Source organism: Nyctereutes procyonoides, unplaced genomic scaffold (genome assembly GCF_905146905.1).
Source record: "Nyctereutes procyonoides isolate TBG_1078 unplaced genomic scaffold, NYPRO_anot_genome, whole genome shotgun sequence".
Taxonomy (NCBI): domain Eukaryota; kingdom Metazoa; phylum Chordata; class Mammalia; order Carnivora; family Canidae; genus Nyctereutes; species Nyctereutes procyonoides.
In genome coordinates, this window is record NW_026575040.1 from 15005722 (window position 1) to 15028595 (window position 22874).

Sequence of the window (22874 nt, forward strand, 5' to 3'; positions counted from 1 at the left end):
CATTTCTTGACCTGGTGAGAACAACTTTAAGAGGACTTGGTCTAGAATTTTGCTACTCAAAGTTTAGTCTGTGGACTGGGAGTTTTGGTATCACCTGGGAACTCATAAGAATTATAGAATCTTATAAGACCTACTGAATCAGAATCAGCATTTTTAACGAGATCTCCAGGCGATTCGTATGCACATTAAACTTTGAGAAGCACTGGCCTAGAGGCTTGTGGGAAATGATAATTAAAGATGCTGACTGAGTAGTTCTAGTGTAGAGCAAGATCATTTCTGGGTATAGGCAATTCTCCTGCATTAGGCTCAAAGGAAGAATCATAATTTTTTTACTTAAAAAAAAGATAACAGAATTTCTTCCAATGTGAATCTCAAGATTGGGTTTCAACCAGGAAAATTGGATCTTTCTCTCCTCCGCCATTTTAGACTGCTTCTTGACTACTAAACCAAGAATGTGTACACACACACACACACACACACACACACACACACACACAAACAGAAAAAAAGCTAGCCTGTGAATTTATTAGAAACCATTGTTGAGCACTGTTTGGAAGTTTAATGGAAACTCAATTGTGCTTTCATTATATTCTCTTTCTAAAAATATTATTTTGGTTTTGTTGTTTTTCAACATGCAGAAAAATTCACTAAATTTATGCAAATGCAAACCTTAAGGAATGAATAAAGTTGTGGTTTTCACAGCTTTGTTCACCCAGGCTTCTTCTGGTCTCCTTAGACAAGCCCCAAGGAAGCTCTTTCAGTCAGCCAGGAGACACCATGTAAAGATCTTTGGAAAAACAGCTTGAGAATTTATCACCTACCAGTTGCCAGGAAGCTTTACAAGAAAGTTAGCAAAAGAGGAAGATATTTTATAGCTGATTGCCCCATCAGTTTGACAGGAGGGTCTCAGTGTTTTCAAAATTACCCCACAACTGAGATTCTATTTTGCTCCTTATTTGCGCCTTCCCTTTTCACTGTGTCCTTGTGCATTGGATTTCTGCTCCTTAGAGGGCTTCCTATGGAAATGGAGGCACCATATCTACTGGGAGGTGTGGCCAAGAGCCTGTATCACAGAGCCTGCTAGAGAAGGAATGGAGTGTTTGATTTACTTGTTAAAGCTGCCCTCTCTCACAAGAAAGAGCTAGAACTGGAAAGTCTTGCAAGGCCTCAATAGCACAAGCCAGCCAGATGCTGGAGAAAGCCTGACAGGAAGTCACAAGAGTTCTGATCCCACCCTTGCCCCTAGCTGGTTAAGAGAGTTTGATCTTATCTCCTTAACTCTTTAGGGTTGGATGGCACTTTTACAAAATGAGGGTCACAGGTGGCCACTTCTGGCTTTCAAATTAAGGATTCCACTATTTAGTCTACCAGATAATAAGCCCATATTTTGAGGGCAGTGCTGGGCTCATTAGATGTTCTCCTTTTCTATCTGGTCACCACTCACATCAGCACATCATCACACTGGGACAGCAGCAGCCCATTTTGACATCCCAGGTTTTCCATAAACACAAATTTTCTATCTGGGAAGAAAATCCTTCTTTCAAGAAGAAAGAAAATTTAAAAGGTGCTGATTTAAAAAAAAAAAAAACTTTAAAAGTTGCTCTTGGGTTTCTGCAGGGCCCAGTTTTGCCAAGCAAAAGCACCTCACCCTTTTTGAGATGGTTGCAGAGCTTTACTTCATTGCAATATGAAATCTTAGCTTGAGATGCTTGGAGTCAGTGCTTTGCCAGCCGGCAGCTATATTCCACTTTGTAAATCCTGTTGTAAGTTATGTGTCTTAGAAATTGGGTGCTTTCCAGGGCACCTGGGTGGCTCAAGTCAGTTAAGCGTCTGCCTTCAATTCAGCTCAGGTCATGTTCTCGGAGTCCTGGGATCAAGCCCTGAGTCAGGCTCCCTGCTCAGCTGGGAGTCTGCTTCTCCCTCTGCCCCTTCCCAAGCTTGTGCACTCACTTGCTTGCTCTCTCTCTCTCAAATAATTAAAATCTTTAAAAAAAAAAAAAGAAAAGAAAAAGAAAATGGGTAACTTCCTTAGAAAACTAAAATGATAATTGTAGCTGACATATGTTGAGCCCTTCCTATGTGGCAGATAGTAGAACTAGGGACTGATATTAACCTCACTTTACTGATGTGGAAGTTGTGGCACAGAGATGTTAGGTTATTTACCGCAGGTGACACAGCTAGTTAGGGGACGGGAATTTGAACATAGACCACATGGGAACATTCATCACTCCCCTCCTATGGGAATATTCTTGAGGGCTTAATTCAAATTAATTAATTAATTAATTAATTAATTAATTGGTTGGGCAGGGAAAGGCAGAGAAAGTGGAATGTTCATGGGGTATATTTTAAATCATTCTTTTGATTTGAAATTTTCTCCTCATTGCTGCTGTTCAGTTTCAGTTTCACAAAACCCTACAAATATCTGTGCAGTGTTGTCTGAGAACTAGGAATGCTGACGGTAGGAACCAAGAATTCTAAGGCAGAATTAAGCATTCCCTTTGTCCTTATGCCAAACTGATAGAAGGCGCCACTGGTTTTCTTAGTGGGTGAAGAGGGGTAGGAAGAAGCAGGGAGCCATTTCCTCAAACCAGATTACCTCCTTCTTCAGCCTTGTTTGTGGTCTGAGTAATGGCTTGCATGCTCCCAGGGAGGCTGGACACCCAAATAAGAGGTACACTTCCTAGGCTGACTCTGGCATGGATTCCTGGCATTAGCACATTTGTTTTCTTATGGAAGATGATTGTATTAATGACTATAATCTTCCTACATAATTTAGCACAATTTAGTGTGATCTTTTATTGCCAGTAGAGGCCCTGGCCACAGTCTGAAAAAAGTAAAAGAAATGAGAATCTGTTTGCCTTGCTGATTAACGTAACCTAAATTGTGTTTTTTATTTTGTTTTGTTTTGTTTTGAGGCTTAATCCATGTTCAAAGTATCCAGCCTGAGTGAAGAGGGTGTAAGTCCCGTAGCCATGAGCAGAGAGATTTCAGGCTTTCTAGTCTGAGAGATAGGATTTCCATCTTCAAGACTTTCCTCCCTCAGAGGAGAACAGTCTGCCCTCAGTGAAGCAAATGGAAGACAATGCAAATTCTAATCCTAAATAGTGTGTTGTTAACTCTAGTAGTGGGATATCCCAAATCAGGGAAAGAGGCTGGGTGCCAGTAGTCAGAAGGGGCATCACAGAAGCACTGTGGAATTGAGGCTAGCCTTCAAGCTTCTGGAATTGCCAAAGCTTAAATTGGCCCCATCCAGCACAAAATGCCCTGCAACAGATGGGGATCCTAAATACAAATGAGCATTGAGGTTAGGTGGATACCTTAAGCCAGCTTAAAGTATTTGTCTTTGTTTGAGAAGACAAACCAAAATGAATCTAAACCATGGTGCAAACCTAATCATAAATGGTAACTGACCCATGACCTCACTTCCACTAGCAGTAGGAAATTGTATGGATTGTGTCAACTAGAGAACTTGTGCTAAAGGCAACCATACATTGAGATCCATCATAATTGTATAATACTAGAATAAAGGCTTTGGGTCACCATATTTTCTTTTTTTAAGAAAGGACATAGTATATATATATATGTATATTTATGTATATTAAATATATGTATATATGGATATACATATATATATCTCTTAAAGATTAAATATCTGGATATTTAAATATTAGAATATAATTCAATATATTTTAAAGTGCTAGACAACCATGTGCAATCCAAATAGAACATGTAGGGAGCCACCCATATGTCACCTCTGAGATAAGTCTTCATCTCTAAATCAACACAATGATATTTTCAGCACATTGTATTTAGGGTATGAGTTCTATTTGAAAATATCAGCCGCTCTTTCTAAGATAAGAAACCTCACTTCTAATATTCATAGAAGAAAAATATACTGTCATTGACATTTCAGATTTCATTTCTAAAAAAAAGTTCTATGTATTATTAGATTACATATCACAAAATAGTTTTATTGTACTGTAGCAGGAAAAAAGAAAATTGAAACCATTGCTATTATAATTTATAGCATCTTGAGATGGAGCGTGGGAAGGCTAAGGAATTTGGCATTTTATTATCATATAATTTGTTTCAATAAAGGTGTTTTAAATTTTGGATTTTCCTAGTAAGTCATGAATATGAAGATGTGTTGCTAGAAGCTTTAAAAAAAACCTAGAGGACCAATCTGAGGTTAAATCATCTGCCCTAACGTATCATCTCCCCACAGCCCTTGAACTAGAGGGTATAAGGACCAAAGGAGACAGTAGAGTCCGAAAACACTGGGAAAGAACAAGCAGTGAATGGGTGCAGAACAAATCTATCATTAGGGATGCTTCTTACAAGATAGGCCACCTTCAATCTAGCTTCTTCTACCATAGAACAGCACCCTAAAAATAAGCCCTTCTGGTTCATGATGTGTGTGTTCATGGAAGGCAGGGCACAATAATGGGGAAGAAAAGTCCCCTTCTGTCACCCCTTCTGTAAGCACGTGAATTCTAATTAACCACTGCTTCAAGCTGTCCATCTTCTTGAGTATAGTAGGCAACTTTTGCCATTTATTCATTATGCAGTCATTTATTTAATAAACATCTATTGATTACTTGCTCTGTGCTGGCAGCTATTTGGGCAAAAAGAGGCTGGCAGTGAAGAAAGAGATATGGGTGGTGCCAGGCCCACTGATGTGTGCATTTAGAAGTTAGGGGTGAGAAATGTATGTCGGTGGTAAAGTAAAACATGAACATAGCCTGGAAGGCCCAGAGGCTGTTTAAGGAGCTGCACGTGGGAAGGGCAGGAGTGACCCATCCTTATGAGGCCTTATAGAGGCAAAACCTACTCTGGGATAAATTGGTCTAAATGCGGCTGCTGAGGAAGAGTAAGGCTGGAAAAATCCTGACACTGTAGGGTAAAAGGAGCTCTGGAATTCTAGGCTCAGCATACCACTTTTTAGCAGTGTGACCGGCTCAGCAAGGAGTTTGCTTTTGTGTTGCCTCGGTCTCCCACCTGCAAGTGATGGAGTTGAGGGAATCATCCTGGAAGCCCCATTCTGCTGAAAGGGCTACAGGTCCTGCCTGTACAGGTGCTCTGTAGCATAGAGGGTCAAGGGTTTGCTTGGATTTTTTTTTTCATTTATTTATTTTTTTAATAAATTTATTTTTTATTGGTGTTCAATTTGCCAACATATAGAATAACACCCAGTGCTCATCCCATCAAGTGCCCACCTCAGTGCCCGCCACCCAGTCACCTCCATCCCCCTGCCCACCTCCCCATCCACCACCCTGAGTTCATTTCCCAGAGTTAGGAGTCTTTCATGTTCTGTCTCCCTTTCTGATATTTCGCACTTATTTTTATTCCTTTCCCCTTTATTCCCTTTTGCTATTTTTTATATTCCCCAAATGAATGAGACCATATAATGTTTGTCCTCCTCCGATTGACTTATTTCACTCAGCATAATACCCTCCAGGTCCATCCATGTCGAAGCAAATGGTGGGTCTTTGTCGTTTCTAATGGCTGAGTAATATTCCATTGTGTACATAAACCACATCTTCTTTATCCATTCGTCTTTCGATGGACACCAAGGCTCCTTCCACAGTTTGACTATTGTGGACATTGCTGCTAGAAATATCAGGGTGCAGGTGTCCCAGTGTTTCATTACATCTATATCTTTGGGGTAAATCCCCAGCAGTGCAATTGCTGGGTCGTAGGGAAGATCTATTTTTAACTCTTTGAGGAACCTCCACACAATTTTCCAGAGTGGCTGCACCAGTTGACATTCCCACCAACAGTGCAGGAGGGTTCCCCTTTCTCTACATCCTCTCCAACATTTGTGGTTTCCTGCCTTGTTAATTTTCCCCATTCTCACTTGTGTGAGGTGGTATCTCATTGTGGTTTTGATTTGTATTTCCCTGATGGCAAGTGATGAGGAGCATTTCCTCATGTGCATGTTGGCCATGTCTATGTCTTCCTCTGTGAGATTTCTCTTCATGTCTTTTGCCCATTTCATGATTGGATTGTTTGTTTCTTTGGTGTTGAGTTTAATAAGTTCTTTATAGATCTTGGAAACTAGCCCTTTATCTGATATGTCATTTACAAATATCTTCTCCCATCCTGTAGGTTGTCTTTTAGTTTTGTTGATGGTATCTTTTGCTTTGCAAAATCTTCTTATCTTGATGAAGTCCCAATAGTTCATTTTTGCTTTTGTTTCTCTTGCCTTCATAGATGAATCTTGCAAGAAGTTACTGTGGTCGAGTTCAAAAAGGGTGTTGCCTGTGTTCTCCTCTAGGATTTTGATAGAATCTTGTCTCACATTAAGATCTTTCATCCATTTTGAGTTTATCTTTGTGTATGGGGCAAGAGAGTGGTCTAGTTTCATTCTTCTGCATGTGGATGTCCAATTTTCCCAGCACCATTAATTGAAGAGACTGTCTCTTTTCCAGTCGATAGTCTTTCCTCCTTTGTCAAATATTAGTTGACCATAAAGTTGAGGGTCCACTTCTGGATTCTCTATTCTGTTCCATGGATCTATATGTCTGTTTTTGTGCCACTACCACACTGTCTTGATGACCACAGCTTTGTAGTACAACCTGAAACCTGGCATTGTGATACCCCCAGCTATGGTTTTCTTTTTTAAAATTCCCCTAGCTATTCAGGGTCTTTTCTGATTCCATACAAATCTTAAAATAATTTGTTCCAACTCTCTGAAGAAAGTCCATGGTATTTTGATAGGGATTGCATTAAACGTGTAAATTGCCCTGGGTAACATTGACATTTTCACTATATTAATTCTTCCAATCCATGAGCATGGAATATTTTTCCATCTCTTTGTGTCTACCTCAATTTCACAGCTTGGCTTCCCTCTTTTCTGACCTGAGACCAGTGCAATGAGAAGAGCCTTGCTTGCCAGGGGCACCATGGAGTCATCCAGAAGGGCCACTATAGTCTTCTCACTGCTCAGGAGGAATTTGGGCTTCAGCAATGAGAACATGAGTGAAAGTCTAAGTGAAGGCCAACCAGCCATTAACTGCCAACTCTTCATCTCATAGTTCTTGCCTTTATTAAACACCTCTTATACACATCCTAGATGGATTTTATCTATGATCTATTTGAACACTTGCCATGGAAGGCCTATCTGTTCTGTTTGTCTTTGGCTAATCCTCAGGAGGAATCTATCTCCCCAAGTTCAAGTGCAAGACAAGATAGGGCTTTGTCCAAAATGACAGAGCCTGGATCAGAATCCAGTCTCCACCCTACTAAGCTTCCAATGCCAAAGTATTCCTGAGACAGGAAAGTCAAAGTAAAAACTCTGATCAAACAAACACTTGATATCTAAGTTACTTCTTTCCTCCATACCATAACCCTCACTATCCGCTGGAAATGGTCATGGCCTCATCTGCAGCATGCAAAGATCCGGTGGTCCAGAGAAGACTGATAGGTTTTGGAATCAATGGTCCTGAAACTGAATCCCCAGTCTGTTACTTAATAGCTTTGGGATTTCAGGATGTTACCTTGCCTCTCTGTCCTTCAGGAGGTTACTTGCCTCTTTGAACTTCTTTATCAGTGAAACAATTTCTCAGTGTTGGAGAATTAAATGAGATCTGTGTGTAAAATACTTCATGCACAGTAGAAAGTCAGTGAATGGTCGTAGCTATTAATTATTGCTACTTAAGAAGCTTACATATAATTAGTTAAAGAGGAGTTTACATGAAGTTCATCAAGCTAGGGGTGGAAATATTAAGGTATGTTATCTCATAAAATCCCACCACTGATCTTCCTGAAGCGAGTTTTGGGGTGGAGAGACCTCAAGGGAGTAGCTGAAAGCTCAGTGGTTTCTTAAAGGCCTCTGATTCTCCCCATTCCCATGGACCTTCAGAAATGGCCCTGAGAGGACCATGCCTCCCTGCTCACATACCCTTTGCTAACTGCACTGGCCCTACATCAAGGCCTTTCCTCGCATGCCGTGTGTTGTTTGAGGTCTGTAGTGAGGCCTACTATACAGCATGGGGTTTTACCTTATATCAGTTCTTGTTTTCAGCCTGACCCCTGGATGCCCTGCTAGGGGATAGATTTCTTGATTCACTTCCTTCTCAGAATTCTGCTGCATAAACAAGCCTAAGCTCTAAGATATAAATAATTCTAACTCTGATACCAAACAGACTGAGCCACAGTATTGCTGCTATGCCCTGGGAACTGGGAGGGTGAAAGTGTGGAGAATTGAAAGGAGAATATGCCCTGGGAGGGAGTGGAGGATGTTGGAATTACTATGAAGCGTCTGGGGAGCTAAATGAAAGAATTTTTGTGCAGATAGTATGGAAAATTCCTTCATGGCCCTTTACATAATAGAAGCTATTTCTAAGTATTTCTCCCACCCACCTTGGGACACACACAGGCATAAAATGACAAAGAAGCTCAACTTTTAAGCCCCAGTCGAATGCCACGTGGATGGGAAGTTAGTGATATTCTGGTTTTGGAGAGAAGGCAGGTGACTAGGAAAGTCCTGGTTGGGCCACACACATGCACAATACAAACAGATCTTCTGTGGCCAGAGTGCTGTGGGGAAGTACAAAGGACAATCTCCCTACCCTCAAGAAGCCTCAAGTTTAAGCCTCATTCTGAGGAGTTGAGGGTTTCTCAGTTTCAGAAACCTTAGAAACTGAGGTTTCTCAGTTCAGAAGAAGCAGGCTGAGCAAACATCCATAAAAAATGGATGCAAATGGTTGGCAAACATGAAATCACATAGGAATGCAACTAGTTTCATGTGCATCCAAAGGGCTGTGGAGGCGATGGGGACGAAGACCAAGTCTGGGGGAAAGTAGTGTGAGCTCCTAGCACGAACAAGGGGAAAGACTCAGCTTGGGCTGACGGAGTGGATTTGTAGGCTTTGAACACACCAGCTACCAGCTGGTGCCCTATGGGAATTTAATGAGAGAAAAGTGGGGTGGTCAAGGAAGGACCCAAGAAGAAACTTCCAGGAGGATTTATGTGGGAGTAAGGAAAGGAGGAAGTCTTAGGGACTAAGTGACTCTCGAACCACTTCAAGAAAGTGAGGATCATGATGCTTCAAGGGAATTACTCCTTTTCGTATGAGGGGCCCCCAGAATCAGTTAGTTGAGGGATTGGGGGAGAGGTCTCCCTTTTGCAACAGCCAGCAGCCAACTCGCCTGCCATTCGGAGGAACTTCAGTAGATGCCCACCTTCCCTGTAGCAGACCAAGAGCCACAGCCTCCAGTGACCAAGTGAGGGCCACTCTGACATATTACGTTTCAAGGTTGAGCAAAGTGGTATCTTCCCTCAGAACACACCGTATACCTCCATTTGCTAAACAAATGACATTACTAGTGTCTTTTTAAAAAATTAAAATAAAAAAAAAAAGTAACACCTTCTCCTGAGCTAGGTAAAGAAGAATCAGAAACTATTTATTATCACAACGTGTCAAGAAATGTAGTTCACATCAGAGGCACATCAGTTTATTAATTTGACTGAATTTTCTCTTGGGGGGTTTTTCCTTTTTGGGAAGTGATTTGAGCTGAGCCCTAATTCCCCAGAGATCCTGGCATGAAAAGAGCTTGAAGCTTCGGAAGTAGTTATTTTCTACTTCGGCTGTTATTTTAAGGCAGAAGCACCCTCTCCGATCCATCAGTTATTGATCAAGACTCTGGTATAGGCTTCTGTCTTGAGAGAGGGTGTGCAACAATGGGAAGCTGATGTCTGCCCAGGGAATGCTTAAGAATGAAATGGAGCAGGACCTGAGGCAGCAGGGCAAACCCTTCCCTCCCTCCAGACTCCCAGGCTCACACCTCTCCTGATAGGAGAGGTGTAGACTTGTGGCATTCTCCTATCAATGTAATAGATAGAGACCACCAAAAAGATCGTTCAAGCCCTGTGACCCCTTCTTACCACACTGCCAGTCCCCGAAATACCATCCACAAACCCACTTTGCAAAGGACGGTGGCATGAGAAACACAATCACGGCTGCTTAGCTGACGGGCTATTTTAAGGGTACTGTGTCAAGTAGCAAATGGCAAATTCGAGTAATCCACACCATCAGTATTATTGAAGTTTGCCCTCTGAAGAGACCACCAGGCTAACAGTCAGGAAATACAGGTTCTTTCGTTGGCATTTGCACTAAAGCTCATGAGCACACCTGGGGGGCACTGGCAAAGCAAGCAAATGATCTTGTCCTATTATTCGTTTGTCAACCAGTATCAAACTTGATTGATTCTTCTGTTCAATGAGTTGCTTGGGGGCTTTGAGGTCATGCAGGCCTGGCCTAAATTATAAGGCGTGCACCCTTTTACTACCATTTCCTCACCTGAGACATGTTGATGGTGGCAATGAACCTTCATAATACCTGCCACTTCCCTTCCACCTAGGGACCCTAGGAGGATTAATTAGATAGCATCTATAATACACTTTGCACTCCTTAGAGAAAGATTCTACATAAAAGCAAAGTATTATTATTTCTAAGAGGGATGATACTTATTAGCTCCTTGTAGGATCATTAAGCAAATAGATTATGCTTCCCTTTAGAGAAATTATCTCTCAGTTTCCTAATTCTTACAACTTACAGTCTATAGAACTGAATACACACTCTAAAAGGCGGAGGGGTGGGGTGCAGATTGGTTGATGAAAGAGAACAGGGTGGATTTCTAACCATAACTTGAGACATTGTTTTTTAAGGACTTCGTCACTAAAGAAAATGGACAGTACTATCCCCTTCCTTCTGATTTTTATAAAATGGCCCCATCTCCTCAATAATAATTACATAATAAAGATGGCTCCGTATCTCTTAAGTCTGATCATTTTGTGGCCTTATGAGCCTACAGTTGTTGAATCCTCTGATTAAATCACAGTGTAGTTAAGTAGCTGTTCAGGAATCACAGAGTCATCATTGCACACATACTTGTGGTGATATTTTACGAATGGATAATGTAAGTTATGGGTGGAAAATTTTAAATCTGAACTCCAGCCTAACAGAAATTTCAGGGAAAACTCAAACCAGTGTTTATCGTATAGTTGCCCCTGTTTCCAGATTGTGTCAAAATTCCTCATTCGGCATTTCATAGAAGCCCAGTCTTCAAATAAAAGTTGAAGTTGAAATAAAAGTTGAAAAGGCACACCAGTTTGGCGGTGTGCCCTGTGTTGGGATACCTTAACTACAGTAAGCCACAAACTGCCTCAGTTGTTTCACTGGGTTGGTAGAGAACTGATCACCTTCTATTTTTCTTTTTCTTTTTCTTTTTCTTTTGTTTCTTTTCTTTCTTTCTTTTTTTTTTTTTTTTTTTTTTTTTTGCTGGCCCCAAAATACCATGTTGAGAGTGATCATCTTGCTGGAGGCAAGCCAAACAAAACACAAAGCAAAAATTAAAACCGTGAGCCCTTTGAAGTGAGTTTAGAGTGAGTTTTAGAGGCGAAGACAGGGCAGACGTCTGCAGGGCCCCTGCAGGCACATGAAGAGCGGTGCCAACCCCCAGCCATCACATGTGGGAGCTCACAGGAATCAGATTTTCATCCATTAAACTCATTCACAGGAAAATGTAATGTAGGTCAGCGGGGAGAGCAGTGCGGTGTGGCGGGCAAGCTCATTCACCGTCCCAAGAACCAGGAGGCAGGGGTGTTCTACCTGGAAGGCTGGAAGCCCGTGAGGGAGAAGAAGGACCAACAGGTAACCGTGGCAGGAACCGAATCCATGGGCCCGAGGCCCTGTGTCTGTGTCTGTGGCCCAGGGCTCTGCGGATTAGCGCTCAACTGACCTAGATTATGCATCCCAGGTGACCGCTGCTTCCTCCCTGTCTCCTTTGCTCATCTTTGTCAAGCTCTTACCTTTTCCAGGTGATTTATTTTATGTTGTGGGAAGGGTTGTGCCTCTCTGAGGGATTTAAACAAAACCACGTGTCAGCCTGTGTGGACAGTAGGGGCCGGGAGAGGAGGGAGAGGACAGCACCCTGGGCTGGAGAGGGCCCTTGGTGGTTGTTTTGTCACCCTTCCTGCCTCAGGCTCCCCGCCCCACCCGCTGAGAGTGGCCTCCAGCGACTCCGGGGAGCCACCCAGTCGGTATGACAACAGGGTTCGTGGGCTGTGTTTGCTTCTAGGATGGGTGTGATGAAAGCACGGTGGCAACACCCTGCTTTCCTCGTAACCACACGCTGATAGTGGCCCCTCCCACGACTGGGGCTCCAGCCTGAAACCAGGAAAAAGCCTCAGAAAGGAGCCAACATGTAAGCACTTAAAAAGAAAAAAAAAAAAACCCTCTTGGTTTTGTAGTTTGTCCATTCAAGTTTGGAGTCCCACATCTTTGTCACAGCTGTGTCGCCTGAAGTTAGAGGTACAATTCCTTGAGGGAAATGAGGCCTTTTAAAGTCTATTTCATTAGAATTGACCTGTGGTTTTTGTTTTTGTTTTTTCCAAGAGCTTTTAATAAATTAGCACAACCAAATCTATTGTAACGTCCCCTCCATAAAAGTGAAACAATAGTCATTATAAAAAAAAAATTGGAAAAGATACAAAGGCAGAAAGGAGGAGAAATGTTAGATGCAATCACAGTTAAAATTTTGATATATTTCCTTGTAGACCTTCTTCCTTTTTTCCTTTCTTTCCTGTTTTCTGTCCTGTTCTTTTCCTTTCTCTTCTTTCTTTCTTTTTTCTTTCTTTCTTTCTCTCTCTTTCTTTCCTTTTCCTTCTTTCTTGTGCTCAAATTTTTCTGACATCCCAATGCCGTGTTTCCAGGCTCACATTTGTGATATTTGGAAATATACTGCTTTAATCAAAACACAGGGCTGTGCAAGGATGAAATTAAGTGACCCCTTAGCACTCCTCCAGCACCTTCTCCATTCATACTGGACAGAGAGGATATGTGATGTGAGCTGGCATCTTCTCCATCCCTGAAGCAACTGGAAAAAAATGTTAGGATGGCATCAACCTAATTGCCCTTAAGCAGATTAAGCCTCCTAGTTCTCCTGGAAGACCTGCTGGTGACTGTCCTTATCTGCCCCCCTCCGTAGCCTCTGCGAATTTGCATGCTTCAAGACAGAGAGGTGAATACTTGGGGCTCCTTGGTGTTCTCTGTGCATTTTATGTTCATCAAAGAGAATGGAACCAAATGGGAATGTGGCCAGCAATGCAACTGGCTTTCAGATGCATGTTTCTGTAACACATCTTAGTGCTATATTTGTCAATGGACTTAGGGCCTCAAAGAACTTTCCAAGGTGAAAACCTAACATTGCTTCCATGGACATTGAGGGTAAAGCCCTTAACCCTGCGACTTAATGAGAACAAAATTAAGTGCTTCTTTAAGCAGCTTAGATTTATCTTGTCAATATAAGTGATGGGAGGTTTCTTTGTGTGCTTTGGAAAAGAGATTGTGTGTGTGTGTGTGTGTGTGTGCGTGTTAATCTAAAGCATCGTCTCTTTGCTTCATTATGTCACCATCCACACTGTTCCTTTATGATAGACAGGGTTCATCTATTCCCCTGCTCTAAACTTAATTACTTTGCAATTAATTCTTTGTTGAAAATAGCAAGGCTCCTAAACTCAGAACATCTCATTGTGAGAAAGGCTGTTTATGGATAGAGGTCAAGAGGACGAATTGGAATATTCCGCAGCACTGCCACAGATATTTTGAATGAAAATGGTAAGAGAGAAAAGGCCCATTCCAAACAAGGTTGCCACAGTATAGGTGAGGGCTTCCTCCCAAACAAACTGAGTTAAGAATTTCAAACATAGCACCATAGAAAAATCTCATTCTAATAATCTGCATGAACTGACATTTTTTTATGACCTACTGTATGGCAGCCACTTGGACATGCATTGTTTGAGTTAATCCTTATAAAAAATCTTCCCAGCTATGTAATATTCATCCTATCTTATAAGTGATATCATTTCTTAAGATTATGCAAATAGTATAACACAGGTAACTCCCTGACATTTGTCCTACATGTTCAATGCTGAGTGGTTTGCAAACTTAAAATCATTGAGTTCATTATGCCAGTTTTACAGATGAGAAAACTGAAGCTTTGAGGGGGAGGTGGCTTGCCTGGTGTTCCACAGTGGCTAAGTGCTGATCCCAGCCTCAGACTCAGTCATCTGCGTGCGCTCTCAGCCATGATCCTAGACTACCTCCCTCACACAGCCCTCATCTTGATCCTCTGCCAGCTTGGAAAGACAGTCTTTCAGGGGGTGTCCTTCTTGTCAGTTGGTAGAGTGAGTGTTCCTCAGAAGGGACTCAGAGGAAATTATGGAAGTGTGAACTTGGTGAAAGATTGGTGTTGGCTTACGTTATTCTGGGGCCCATGAAAAGTCCAAAAATGAAGAAGTGGTCCCTGCTAACTTCTCAGCCCTCAGCCGATTCACCAGATTTTGGAGGTTGGTGGTAAGCATGGGGCATTAGTGTTACAGACGGAGGAGGGTACCATCTTGCTGTTATATGGAAGTCAGTACATAAGGACAAGGTTAGGAAAAACTAGAGACCGCTGAGTCAGGGTCATGGACGACAGTGGAGGGTCTGAGCACTGCCAGAGTTTTGCATGCAGTAAGTAACAGATAAACATTGCTGAGTGAGTGAATGAATTCTCACACTTGGAAGGGCAGAGGAGAAGCAGTACATTGGTGAGTTCTGAAATTTTTGCCACTTTACCAAATGTACAGAAATTAAATCTCCTATTAGAAGTGTCTCTGTGAGACCCTGCAAGTCAATAGTATCTGCTCACCTCCTCTGTGGAAGTTCTACTAACGTCTTCAGACCCCTCTGATCTTTGGTGGATCCTGTCTCAGCCCCTTTTCAGAAGCTTAACATATGAGTCATTATTTTATGTGATACGATGCTTACAGAAAGATAAGGCACTCAGAGCTACATGCTTCTTGAAGGCATTCACTCTTTTTCCTTTTACTATGTTTTTATCGAGGTATAGTTGACAGAAGGCATTCACCTTTGATTCATTAAGTATTCAAAAGCTATTTTCTAGGGAGCTACAATGTGCTAGGCATAATGACAGGAGCTTAGGATTCAAAAATAAAAGATACTGTCCTTATATATAATTGGAAAGAGTATCTGTGTGAGGGAGGATGGTGGCAATAGAATGTGCATAGGGCAGGAGTATAGACAGATAGGCAGACAAAAATAATGTGGCACAATAGCTATGAAAATGGTAAGCACAGAGAGCAGAAGGCCGCTCTGGGGGCACGGGTGGGGGTTTAGAAAGGATGCCTCTTCCTGGAGGTGAATGCAGATGAAGGAAATATATCCCCGCCCATTCCCTTCGCTACTTCCCTTGAGCTGTGACCAAGCTCAGGCTGGATGGAGGGTACACTGGGGAGAGACCACCAGCATCGCCTGGATGTGATGATGAAGTGAAGACAGCACTGAGTCTGGAAAGTTTAGTGGGCATTAGCCCAGGAAAGAGAAAGGGAATAGCATTCCTGGTAGAGAAAAAAGACCAAAACGCTCAGAGGTCTTTAAGAACATGGGATCTGTGAGGAGCTGTAAGGCTGAGAAACCAGGTGCCTCTCTTCATTAAGTAACTTCCTTGATGCCTCAAATACAGCTCTGTATTGGAAAAACACTTCTGGCGAATGAAATACGAATGAATTGAAAAGATTCCTGACTTTTTTTTTCTTGCTTTGTCTACTGGGCTGTTCTTTTCCCCAAGCTAAGCAGAAGATGACGAGTTCCTACTCAGTTCCCACTTTGGGAGTGACTTGAAAGTATCCCTTGGCTTCCTGTTCTCTGTGAGTAGAATGAAAGGTTTCCCTTAAGCATCATTGCATTGATTCTGCTTCCTCCAGTTTCTGCAAAGCTCAAGAACTCCAGGATTGGGGCTGTGGCCAGACAGAACCAAGGTCAACCACCCCTCTCTTCTTCTCTCTCTTTTTTTTTAAAGATTTTATTTATTTATTTATTTATTCATGAGAGACACACACAGAGAGGCAGAGACACAGGCAGAGGGAGAAGCAGGCTCCCTGTGGGGAGCCTGATGTGGGACTCGATCCCGGGACCCCAGGATCACGCCCTGAGCCAAAGGCAGATGCTTAACCGCTGAGCCACCCAGGCATTCCAAGCCCTCTCTTCTTCTCTTACAGTGGGTTTTACCTTCCCTTAAGGAACCCATTGCTGCTGGAAATCATGTTCTGCCATTATATCTTTGCTGGCAAGTGCCATGGCAAAAGGAAGTAAAGAGGAACGGTTGTAGATGCTCTTGAATAGTGTTAAATTGTTATTCAGATCCCACATGATGGCCACTAGGCACATTATTCTTCCCATGCTCTAGTTTTTCATAAAATCTGTACCTCCCCTGCCCATCCACCTTCCCCTGCCCCAAACCCCTGTTTCTCCTAATGAGCACAGTTCCCATATCTGGGCAGGCCAGCACTGTCTGCAAGGTCCTTCCTGTCTCTATGACCTCCTAGCTTTCCTCCTGGACAAAAAGCAAATCAGCTAGTGGAATTGCACCAGGAGCATCATATCATGTCCTATCTGTGTACTTTGTGTGAAATCTGTGAATGGAGCCCTCTTAGCTTCTGGAACATAATTCTGATCTAAACAGACTTTGGTCAATAGCACACAGAGCTTTATTTGTAGAATCAGCCTTATTTGGAAAACTATTGGTAAGTATTAAAATGTCACCAGTAATTTTCATTGTGAGTAAATACTAAATATACTAAAGATAATGTGAAATTTCAGTGATACCACTGATACCTATAGAAAGTGCTAAGCATTATGCTTCACTGCATAATCCCCATTTTACATAGAAATCAGGAAACATGCTCAGGTTTCAGTAAAAACAAATTTAAGAAACAGATGCTCTATATCTTAATGTTGCCCTCATTTTCTAAAGAAAGAGTGAGTCAACTCAAATTCTATACATAAAATTTGGGGACTAGAATTTGGCTCAGACCTTTTGATATTCCTGATTTTTATTCTTACATGACTGACACAGGGACATACCTTACTTGGGATAAGAACAAAGACATGAGGCTGTTTGTATATTATTTGGACTCAAATCACAAGAAGGAGAGTGGAATAATGTACTATTAACTAAGCTAAAGAAAGATAAAAATATATCTAGATCAGTTCATTTGTATTTTTAAATTAAATAAAAAGGATAAAATAATTAAAATATTTTTAATTTTTTTTATTTGTGTACAGTTGACATACAGTATTGCATTAGTTTCAGGTGATTCAACCACTCTGTACATTATGCTATGCTCACCACAAGAGTAACCGTCTGTCACCAGGCAACACAATTACAATATCATTGACCATATTCCCTATGTTGTACCTTTTATTCTCATAACTTCTTTATTCCATAACTGGAAGCCTGTATCTCCCACTCCCCTTCACCCATTTTTCCCATCCCTCCAGCCCCCTTCCCTCTGACAACTATCAACTTTTTTTTCTGTATTTATAGGTCTGATTCTCCTTTTTGTTTATTTATTTGTTTTGTTTTTTAAATTCCACCAATAAATAAAATCCTATGGTATTTGTCTTTCTCAGTCTAACTTACTTCACTTAGCATGATATCCTATAGGTTCATCCATATTGTCATAAATGACAAGATCTCATCTCTTTTATGGCTGCCTAATATTCCTCTGTGTGTGTCTGTGTGTACCATATCTTTATCCATTTGTGGACACTCTGGTTACCTTCTATATCTTGGCTATTATAAATAATGCTGCAATAAATCTAGGGGCTATATCTTCTTAAATAATTGTTTTCGTTCCTTTGGGTAAATACCCAGTAATAGAATTATTGGATGACATGGTATTTTTATTTTTAATTTTTTGAGGAACCTCCATACTTTTTTCCACAGTGACTATACCCATTTGCATTCCCACCAACAGTGAGCAAGTTTCCTTTTTCTCCACATCCTCACCAACACTTGTTATTTCTTGTCTTGATTGTAGCCATTCTGACCGGTATAAGATGATATCTTATTGTGGTTTTGATTTGCATTTCCCTAGTGACTAGTGATGTTGTGTATCTTTTCATGTGTCTATTGACCATCTGTATGTCTTCTTTGGAAAAATGTCTATAGGGTCCTCTGCCCTCATAAAATTACTTTTCAAAAATGTAAGTGAATATGTTTTTGGAACAAAGTCTTTATAGACATACAAGCAAAGGCAGAAACTATAAATGAAAGACTACTAGGTTAGATCCCATTCCTTTAAATAAAACAAAATATTTTTTAATTTGCCCATGTGGACAAAACCTACATAAAATTTAGAAAGAAAACAGCAACCTATGATTAACTTTACAGAATTATGACAAATTGGTAAGTAAAAGGCTAATACCACATACAAAAATGAGCAGAGATATGAACAGGCAATTAACAAAAAAGGAAATACAAAAATGAGCAAACTTAGGTAAAACAATCTTATAAGTAAGCAGACATGTAAATTCAAAGAAGAAACCTTTGAGTGAACTAAGTATCAAGATTTATTTTTCAGGATAATGTTCATGTTGGTGAGGATATATACTAGTTCAGGAATTATAAATTGATAAACACTTTTTATAGGTCAGTGTTAATGATATATATTAAATTCTTTTTAAAAGTTAAACTTTCAATAATGTACTTTAAAAAACACAAATGTCAACAGAGATATATGTAGCAAGGATATTTATAGTAGAATTATTTTTAATAACCAAAAAAATAATTAAAAGGCTACAATTACTAGTATGTGGTAGAGTTCATGGAAATTTTAACTCTCATAAAATTCATCCCAATGTTCTACAGTAAATATATATTACTTTCATTTTTTTTAATGGTGATATATCTTTCTTAAAGATATTGATAGAGGGTGCCTGGTTGTCTCAGCCAGGTAAGCATCAGACTCTTGATTTCAGCCAGGTCATGATCTCAGGGTTATTAGATCAAGCCTGGCATCAGCTCTGCACTGGGCATAGAGCCTGCTTAAGATTCTCTCTCTCCTTCTCCCTCTGCCCACCCCCCCTCCTGGAAGGAAGGAAGGATAGAAGGAAGGGAGAAAGAGACAAACAAACTGGAATACTTTCACAATGGTCTATCAAACAGGGGGTTGGCGGTGGGAGTGACTGTTCCTGGGGGAGGGAATATTTTATCACTGGCATTGCTTCAGGTTGTCAGTCCATGGTAATAATCAGAAGCAAACCAGGTTTTATCAGGCTTTTTATTGTTTTTAAATCATCACCCGCACACTGGGTGGGCAACTGCTCCCCCATCATTTCCCCTCCTTCACACATGACTGTGACTACAGGCGCTTCTAGAAAGAAAGAGGAAGGGCAGACACCTTCACTTCAGCATCTAGTATGTAAAAATCACTCGAAATCGGTACTTACACCAGTTTCTACAATAAAATATATAATCACTTCACGGCTACAAACCCCGAAGTATTTTTCCAGCTTACCTAGGTGATCCTACTTCAGGAGTGGAGTGGCATCATTTTCACTTTGTAGGCTTTTATATTCTGCGTGTGTGTGGAATCCCACAGGAGCCTCGTTTGTCCTCTCACACAGGAACTTCACAAGTGAGAGTCGCTGGCTGACTGAGCAGCATAACTCCCCATTTCTATCCCGGAGGAACCATGAATGAGATACCATATAATATGAATGGATATCCCCCTAGGCACCCTATAAATTTATTATAAAGCACTGGATTTTGCAATAACAAAAAATAACTTACGGAATTTGAGGAAAATCTAAAAATGAGAAATTTATGTCTCTTCAGGGTCACACTAGACCACAGATTCTACTAACAGGCCTGATTTCAGTAACACAGGAGCAGGCCTTATTTTATCCCAAGCAGGGAGAAATACTCTGGTGTGTGGCTCTGAAGTTTCCCATGTTTGGGGACGGAAAGTAGATATAAGTCAACCCACTTTTCTGGAAGGAAATAGCAAATGTAGACAGCTCTGTAGGTTGAGGCAATAAAAACATCTGGTTAGATACTTTGTTTGCTTTTAACATCCACTTTGTAAAAGATCTTTAGAAAGGTAAGATTTGGGGGCACCTGGGTGGCTCAGTGGTTAAGCGTCTGCCTTTGGCTCCACAGTCCTGGGATCGAGTTCCGCATCAGGCTCCCCCCAGGGAGCCTGTTTCTCCCTCTGCTTTTGCCTCTGCCTCTCTCTCTCTCTCTGTGTCTCTCATGAATACATAAAAATAAAATCATTAAAAAAGAAAGAAAGATAAGATTTGGGTCTGGAACTGTACTTGAAAGATTAGGGTGAGGGAAGGCCTCATTTGGGCAGCTATGTGGGGCATATAGCAACTCACTTGGGCTTGTGGTTTTTGGAAAAAAGCAGTATGTTGGGGTTTAGGTAGCTCTTTAAGTGTTTATTGTTCCCACTAGCCTGGCATTTAGTTATCTTTTAAGAAAGTCGTGAGTAGAGCTAAAATTTATAATGCGGAAATTACTCAGAATCCTACGAAAAACCATCCATACCAATTGGAGTTGTTTTTAGTTCAAGAGAGCTGAAAAACCTCTCAGCATTTATCGTGCCAGCCAGTGAAGAGTGATGGCAAGACGGAAAGCCTCCTTCAAAAGTCAGGCCCTCAGTTTTGCTCTGGTTAAAAACCCTTTAGAATCTCAGGAAATGGGTTCTCTCTTTCAATTGCCCCCCCAAATGCAGGCACTATTTATCTATTCTATCAGTTTAATGAGAGGACCATCTCACGCTCATTAAGTTGATTTGAAAAATGATCAGAAGCATTGAGACTGTGTCCTTGGAGAATATAAATGCCTCCAAGGCTATATCCATTTTAGGAAAATCAGGTCTTTTACCTTTGCTCTTGCTTCACCTCAGCATTTTCTTCCACAGCAGAAATAATACGTTTAGTCATTTTGGAACAACGGTTTAATACATTAATGATTTCAGGTGCTGTTCCTAGAATTTTGGCTCTGCAGATGTTATGTGGTGAGTGGGTCCAAGGCAGCCAGCAAGGGTCGCATAAAGTGAGAATTTTATGAAGCCAGGGTACACCGCGGTGTAAACAGAAGTACCCCACATAATTAAAACAGATGAGGAATACCTGCTACATGGACTGTCAGAGACACACGTGGCTGGGCGGTGGGCTGGGCGTAGGGAAGGGGGGGAACAGAAGGGGCGTTCAAAAGATACCAAATCAGAGACGTGCAGGCCTCCTGTTCCGTGGCTTCTGGAATGAAGGAGTTGTTATATAATCCATGCCAGCAGCTTGAGGGGATTTGGCTAATAGTTCACTTAATTTTCCTGCAATGTCCTTTTTTTTTTTTTCCTTTTTTTTTTATTCCTTTTTTTTTTTTTTCCTGTAAGTCAGCCTGAGTGGAAAGAAAGTGGAGCTCTCGTCAATGAATCAAATGGCGGGAGGGGCTGGCTGGGAGAACTGATTCCCCCTGGATCCTGTACATATTACTCTGCTCCTTGGCTGTACTTCGAGTGCAGGTTAAATGAATTGTTCCCATTAGCAGGCTGATAGGACAGCTCCTCTAGATGAAGGAGACTCTGTACTTTGAATGTCACCGTGAGGGAAAGGTAGCCCTTCTAGAAAAGTTGACAGCACCACTTGTGGCAGTGTTTTACTGTTATGGCCAAAAGTCTATAAAGTGATGACTTACAGGAAGGCTCAGTATAATATATAATAATAAGAAGAAGTGATGTCAGAATTCTCTGCAGCTCATTGGTTGATCTGAGGGATGGTGGTCGTGGAAGCAGTACCTGGTCCCAGACTTGCTGTTTGAGGCTGATCCACCCTGATGTGGATGGTCCTGAAGCAGTCACTCACATCCACTCTGAGTAGTCACTTCTGCCTTCATTTGCTGCAGCTAAAATCCTGAAAGTTTACTTGTTTCAGCTGTGTATCTTTTATAGCGATATTTATTTTTTTATAAGACTTTTCTTATTCTTTTTTTTTAATTATTTTTTTAAATTTATTTATGATAGTCACAGAGAGAGAGAGAGAGAGAGAGAGGTAGAGACACAGGCAGAGGGAGAAGCAGGCTCCATGCACCGGGAGCCCGATGTGGGATTCGATCCCAGGTCTCCAGGATCGCGCCCTGGGCCAAAGGCAGGCGCCAAACCGCTGCGCCACCCAGGGATCCCTATAGTGATATTTAAAGCATTCCTCAGTAAGTGACACCAAATGTGACTATTGGAGGGAAAATATTAAAAATCAGGAGGATGTTGAGTTGACTGAAAGGTTCCTGATGTCTGAGCTCAAAGCTGTCCGACCTTTACCATATTGGAAGCAGGGAGATGGCTTGTTTTATTTGTTCTGTTACCTTGGAAACTGAGGCACAGGTTTCATTTGTGCAGAGACAAAGTAACAGAATCTGTTATCTTCATCATATAGTGGGTGTAGGAATTATCTGGAATATTTAAATCATACATAAGGATCTTTCAAAATGCAAAAAAAATCTCAAGATATCTAAAGGAGGATGGAAAAGATGTCTGTAGGGGAAAATATATAAGCAGGAAGAGAAGAAGAGGTCCCTGCCACATGCATTTCTTTGTAAACATAGGCACCTGAAAAAAAGTCAGCAGGGCCTCAAGTGACCAAGGATGGAAAGAGAATGTGCCAAGAGTTAGGCTGAATTAACATAAGCCTGAATTTTTTTTTCAGTGCCTCCCAAAACCCTTTTTGCTCTTGAAACTCTTGGATGCGATGAACACTGTTTGAGCTTCATGAAGGAATAGAGATGACTGCTAGGAACGTGGATGGGGCTCATGCAGAATGGATGGCCAGGTGGAATTTAGATCAGGGGTTGAGGCTTTGACAGATACTCCTACTCACCATGAGTACAGGGACCACTGCTATCTTTTGGCCATCCGCATCACCTAGCACAGTGCTTGACAACACGGGGTAAGGACAGAACAAACAAGCATACAGCCAACCAGGGGCAGGAGAGATGGCACGTCTGTGTTTTCCTATTTGAACA

The 22874-nt window shown here is 41.4% G+C and overlaps 1 protein-coding gene across 1 annotated transcript in view; it reads left to right on the forward strand.

Moving 5' to 3' along the window:
- Positions 1 to 22874, forward strand: part of RORA (RAR related orphan receptor A) — a 705804-nt gene that overhangs the window by 487160 nt on the left and 195770 nt on the right. The window lies entirely within an intron of this gene.